Source organism: Macrobrachium nipponense, chromosome 1 (assembly GCF_015104395.2).
Source record: "Macrobrachium nipponense isolate FS-2020 chromosome 1, ASM1510439v2, whole genome shotgun sequence".
Taxonomy (NCBI): domain Eukaryota; kingdom Metazoa; phylum Arthropoda; class Malacostraca; order Decapoda; family Palaemonidae; genus Macrobrachium; species Macrobrachium nipponense.
Genome location: NC_087200.1, coordinates 165,512,964 through 165,520,463, shown reverse-complemented (window position 1 = coordinate 165,520,463; position 7,500 = coordinate 165,512,964).

Genomic DNA, 7,500 nt, shown 5'->3' with positions numbered 1-7,500 from the left:
AATTTACGAAGCCTTATGTCAGTTCGAAATCATGAAAATCTCTTCAGAATTTGTACCATGGAATTAAAACTAATATAGTCAGAGCTTAAAACTCTTATGCACCTTAGCGTTTACATGATTAATTGCGGTATTCTATCTCAGGTATTTGTTATTTACTTCATATATAAACCAATTTTCTAGCAATCTGAAATGGTGATTGGATCCCCACGGTCAGGCAGTTTACCCACCTACTATTTCATTTATAAGTTCCAGAAAGTTATTGCCATATTTTAGCGTCGGCGTAGTATTTTAGGAAAAAAAGTTTTTCAATAAATATCATTGTTTTTTCTCTCATGAAAAATATCAGGTCCGATGATAACGGACGATCTGGAAATGGAAGTATCCAAAAATATGATTTTTTTTTTTTTTTCAAAACCATGCCCAGTTATTTTTTTGTCACTTAAAATGATGAAAAATAACTTGAAGCGTTTAGTTCCGAATCAAGGTTTTGATGGTGATGTTGTTAAAGTTTTGAAATACAGAACAGCCATTGTTAACGATTCTCTGTCTCATTCTTTTGACTGGCGCCCTCTTTTTGTGTATACATGTTTTTACAGTTCCTTTTCTGTACCTGAGACTTACGAAATGCTGTGGAGTGATGACAACCATTTTTTTTAATGAAATTAATCGCCGTGTTTTATACCTACAATCTCTGCCCTTATCTGTTTTCTTTACTCCGTTCATACAGCAAACTGGATTTTGGAATTTTTCTCCAACCTTTCATCTGTGAAACAGGATCATATTTCTTAATTTGCTCGTATTTTATCAGTTTCAGCTACAAACTTTCCTCCTGAAGAGCCTTTGATTTGTCGCTATATTTAGAAATAAACTTTCGCAATTTCTTATACACTTACGAGGATTATGTCCAAAGGTATTATTGTTGCATAAGCAATATTTCAGTGCTGGAGTTCTTTTGTATTTATTTAAGCAAACTTTTAATCATATTGCCTAAGGGTTTTTAGGAAATTTAACTAAACTATAATAAATACCTGCTTACTGCCTGCCATTCAGCTTTCATATTTTGCACTGAGTGAGCTCTTCTCTAAGATAAACTCAAAACTGAGAAAATTTTCATATATATATATATATATATATATATATATACATATATATATATATATATATATCTATATATATATATATATATATATATATATATATATATATATATATATATGAATATATATATATATATATATATATTATATATATATATATATATATATGTATATTATATATATGTATATATATATATATATATATATATATATATATATATATATGTATGGCTTTTTCTATTATGTGCATTCATTATGTGTGTTAACAGAATAATTTATTTACACACACACACACACACACACACATACACAGAATTCAGAATTTGAACATGCTGAAAAAAGAAAACTTTGATAAAAATAATTCAAAATAATCAAATTTTCGCAATTTTTAATTTTATTAGTCAAGTACTTACTTGGGATACACACACACACACTATCTATATATATATATATATATATATATATATATATATAATATATATATATATATAGATGTGTGTGTGTGTGTATCCCAAGTAAGTACTTGACTAATAAAATTAAAAATTGCGAAAATTTGATTATTTTTGAATTATTTTTATCAAAGTTTTTCAGCATGTTCAAATTCTGAATTCTGTGTATGTGTGTGTGTGTGTGTGTAAATAAATTCTTCTGTTAACACACATAATGAATGCACATAATAGAAAAAGCCATACATAAAGCAAAGAGCATTTTTTACAAACCCGCAGAAAGCAAAGAAAAGGTATAATACACAAACAAAATCATAATCCCTCACGTGGATAATTTACGAGAGATCTTACAAATCTTAGGCCAACCCAACACTTTCATCTTCACTTAATTAAATATACTGGGGAAATCCTTAATGAACGTTCAGCAGAAACCAGTTTCTAAAGGCATGGGTGTTTATGAAATCCCCAGTAGGAATTGTGATAAGTCAGTCTATGGATTCACATAAAAATCTCTCTAGCAAAGATTAACTCAACATGAGCACTCACTTAGATATGGACAACATAGCTCAGCAATTTTATATCATATAAATAACACGAACCATACCATGAATTGGAATTCATCCCGAATTTTATACAAGAGCATAAAAATGCTGGAATCTTCACTGATAAAACAAGATAGTAGGATCAACCTTTCCAATGGAATCTGGGACTCTGACCATATAGACAATACCTTCCTTAAGGAAACGATGAAGTGAATTAAGACAATTAACAAAATCAACGTCGGCTTAGTGGTGACCCCTGGCATCACCTAAGGGCCATATCTCCCACTATATATTTCCGAAATGTAACTTATTCTGTCATTCACAACTTGATAAGGGTGGAAGTCAGTCCACCGAAATATATTCCTTAGCTTTAAACCAGAGTGTTTTTTAATGGGCCGTTTATACTTGATATATATATATGTATATATATATATATATATATATATATATATATATATATATATATATCTATATATATATATCACGAAGAAATACGTGCTTGAGAATATCCGTAATTCCACAGTAGCGAGGCGAGTGAATCTGGTGACTTGGAAGAAGTACTGCTGTAGTTTCACTCACCTTTCTGCCGTGGATTTTAGGATATATATATATATATATATATATATATATATATATATATATATATATATATATTGCATGTTGAAATTCACACACACACACATATGTGTGTGTGTGTGTGTGTAAATAGATGTATTGATATTGATATTCATCTTAATGAAGAATGGGGCTAAAGAAAAAAGAAACCCTTTGGCAACTGCTACAATCAAGGTCTAAATAATAGGATTCTGTAGACTTAGTTACATCCGTACATTAACTGCTGAATCATAAATAAACATCGTGTACAAAACTTGAATGGCATTAGCCACTTCATACAGCTACATAGCAGTGAGCTGAACCCTCCTGCTCACCTGCACATTCCTCTGTTTATCTTGCACTATGCCTTACTCTTCTTTGATGTGAAAGTCCAATTCAGTAAATAACATATCAACTATTAGCAGTTAATTGGTCTGTTTGGTCCTCCAAACCTTCTAGAATTATGGGCTCTTATAACTTTTCATGAGTGAACTGTTTCAAAATGCCCAGATCACTGCTTATCTACAGTAACCTTCGTACCCACATTTCGCATTCGTTCAATTCGTACGGTGTACATACTATACAAAAATTTATATGTACTGCATATTCACCCGGCAAAGTGGGTGCGTTAGCTAAGTATTGCAATACTAAATCTATGTATATTAGGGCTGTGGATCGTTCTTAGCCTACCATTGACCGGTCATTCCAGCAGTAAATTATTGAGTCACTGGAAGCCACACTTAGCTAAGAACATCTCTACCTGCATTACTTCCTGTTTGAAAGTTTCTTTCAATACGACTTTGTGCGAGATAAACCCTCCAGCCGTTAAGCACGTCCTTGAACTTTCCATTGTTCCCACTGTATTGCCTCGCTAACGATTCCTTGTGGAAAGTTGCATAAGCTTATCAATTTGCAGTTGGTCGGTTCAGCTGTTTCGGAGGAGAAGCGTGACACACACACACACACACATACATACATACACACACAGACACACACAGACACACACACACACACACATATATATATATATATATATATATATATATATATATATATATATATATATATATATATATATATATATATATATATATATATATATAGATATATATATATATATACATATACACACACAATCACGTAGTTGCGCACGCAGAACTCACTGAAGATTTTGTGCAGTTGATCCACGGTGGTCGTGCCGTCAGTTCACCTCGCGTGGTGCACTGTAGACATTAGTTTGGGTCTTTGCAGCGTCTCCTCGGCCCCTAGCTGCAATCTCTTTCATTCCTTTTACTGTAACTCCTTATATATTCACTTTCTTCCATCTGACTTTCCACCCTCTCTAACAGTTGTTTCATTGTGCACCTGTGAGGTTTTCCTCCTGTTAGACTTTTCAAACTTCCTCACTGTCAATTTCCTTTTCAGAGCTGAATGACCTCATAGGTTCCAACGCTTGTCCTTTGGCCTAAATCCTATATTCTATTCTGTTCTTTATGCAGTCGACGTTTAATGTAAAGATATATTGCATGATTTCACTGACGGTAAAATTAGAGGCATATCAAGAATATTGAAACTTTATATTCACAAATGTTCCAAGAATTGCCCTGTCCCGTGTTCATCTATTCGAGTGCTGACTAAACACTTGCATTGTTCTCATCTCATTGACTCCTGTTATGTATTAGTAATTTTGCACTGACAAAGAGGTAAATAATTCATCCTTCGCCACAGTTGTTTGAGAAGTTGAGAGTTCTTCCACCTGCGAAGATCATAATCGTACTCTCAAGATATCCATTAATCTAGTGCCTATGTGAACTGTTTGACACTGAGATTTTCTTTGGTGTGAGATCTAATTTAAACGCAGTATATTTAATATCGATCTCATAGTTGTATTGTAAGAAAATTATATTTGAAGGCGTTATTCAGGAGGAGTAAATGGTAAGCAAAAGATATTTTCGTCGCCGGAACCCTTTTTAAGGTTGTTTTTGAAATATTATAATGAAGATTTTAGCATGTTGCCCTGCGTTTGAATATTGTAATAGTCATCATTTTTCAATGTCAACACGATGTTGTAGGTCAGCAACTCTGAATGATTGTTGCTATTGAATGAAAAGGACACTGGAGAGGGCAAAGAGAATACTGAATTGAAAAGTAAAATATATATGATTTAGAAGTAAGCTTTATTTGTAAAATTGATAAGGTTTTTGATTTAGTAACATTATTCTGCCGTAGTTAAGTTATGTAGCTGCTCATTGGCTCTCTCTCTCTCTCGTCACATGTAACTCTCGCACCTGGTTACTATGGTAACCCTTTGGAATGTTTCGTCGTCCCTTCCTTGAACTTGTATTTATGTTTTCGCTTTCTGAGATATGTAATTAATAGATTTCGTCACCGCTTTGTTTTTTAGCTCTCTGAATTACAGAATGTCTCATCAGTTGTCCCTAGTAGCTGAGATATCAAAAACCAGAATCCTAATTTAGTGTTTTTGTTTTTATTGTCGTCTTTTTATAATTTCTTAAAAACATCTAGTAAATATAGTCCGCCATTTAATCAGTTGTTGCGAATCCCCTTCTTCTTGGGTATTAGGTAAATGAAGTATTTTACAGAGGTATCTCATATTTATGCCCATTTTAGATATTCACCTTCAACAAGTATGATGCAATATGAAATATTCTATAAAAAAATCTCTGCACTTTGGACTGCGTTGTTTGTGTGGGCAAACACAAACAAATACTTTTGTATGAAATAAGTATTATTCCATGAATTGTCATTTATATAACACTTATTCTCTTGATGATTTAGCACATTTATTTTTTCGTTGTAAAAATCTGCTGAAATTCATATATCATTCATGGCAAATTGTAAAATACTATCCATATCAACATTCAGAACTATGCTTGCTCTGTTCCTTGGCTCATTAATTTGCTTTGCAGAAAAAAACATTCGGTAGCTACAAATATTTTACATCAATGAAGCCATTTCTGTTTCCTCTCTCTCCTATATACAGGTATTTGCTTGTTTTGGTCATAGAAAGCCCAAGAAGTTTTTTGTCACTCAGTGTCTTACATACTAAAATTGCATTTAATGCTGAGGACAATTTTAAAGGACAATCCTAAAGCTTTTTATTGCTCAGTGAACCACTGAATTTAAGTGCAACCCTCCATATCGTATTTATTTCATGGTGTACTGGAAATATCAGTTTAAACAGGGATAAAATGTATTGACGGAATTATCAGTTATGCCGACGGCTCTTTTCGAGAACTTTCCGAGTTACGTGAGGGAAATAATACAGCATGGTCAGGTTCGGAGTTAGTTAAGCTAGGTTTAAATTACCAGTTAATTAACTATTGTTTTGTTTTTAATTATTGATGGTAAATGTCTGCAGCCGAATTCATTGCAAAATTACGATGCTACTGACTGGTAGACATAATTTAGTATCAGGAAATAAATACATCACTTTATGTATTTTCAGATACTGTGCTATTTTGATAAATTTTCATGGTAGCGGCCCTAATATCTGTATCTTGTATAGGTGCGCTAACTTACGAGACAATGAAATCAACAATTGTACACCTCGATAATAAATAAAGAAATAAGGTTACAATACAGTTAAAAATACAGGCTTAAACATTTCATCTAATCACGATTGGCGTCCACTATATCAGTTGCGGTTATTTACGGTTATATGAAAAAAAATAGAGAAGAATAGATAAATAATTGCATCTCAGCTTGACAAATCTTCATCTTGACGGCTTGAATTCTTAAATCAAAATATGCAAATATTTGGTGGTTGTGATTTTTCCTTCACTTTTTCTTAGAACTTTTTTGTTTGGTTTTCTTCGACTGGCCATTTTTCAGTGTGGCATTCAAGTGTGATTGTATAATTGCCTAGATCATAATGCAAGACCAATCATAATTCAGTGAAGATGAGACGCCAGATAAATCCTGATAATTCATTCATATATTCAATGAAGACGAAGTGAGATATAACCGATGTTCGAATTTTTGAAGGCTCTCTAATATGCGTGAAGGCCGTTTATTTCTGCGTATATTTTGTTTTGAAAAAAAGACATGAAATAACTTGTCTTATTAGTTGTGAAACATTCCTGGAACTTACATTTTAATAGAAAGTTCGGAGTCGCCAGTGTTGTTTTGAAAGTATCAAAATACAGTTCAGCTACCTAACGTTGTTTTAATTGACACGTTGCGGTTCAGTGATAAATGTTTTTACAACGTGTTATTCATCATAGGCAAATAAGACAGAATACTTGATAAGTGAGAAGGGACGGAGATAAATTGTGTATGTCTAGGATGAAGTGCTTGTAATTCAACGCATTCGGGTTGACAGATTTTATTTGAAGCCAATTTGGCTCCATGATTATTCATCGGAGGTGCTGTACGAGACTGAATAACTAACAGTCAGTAGGCCTTTCTTGTTCATGCGGTGGATTCTCAGCCCTGATCAGGTACGTAGCACGATCGCATTAGTATGTAAATCCTGTCCTGAATTACTATAAGGCGCTATTCAGGTCATAAACAATGACTAATCGCCTTGAAAAACGAGATTTCGCTGCGTGAAGCTTATTTCCAGAATGTGTCTCGGCATGAGAATTTTTGCAGGAACACCATCAGTGTGTGTGTGTGTGTGTTTTTTTTTTTTTTTTTTTTTTCTAGTTTCATATTCTGCAGCTCAGAGTTCGATGACATTTTCGGTAGGGTAGGAATCGTGAGAAATAGAAGGCGACGAGCAAAACAGATGATGAAAACATGTATTATTAATCATTCGTTGACACCTTAGGCGAAGAACTGATTGATAACGCCGTG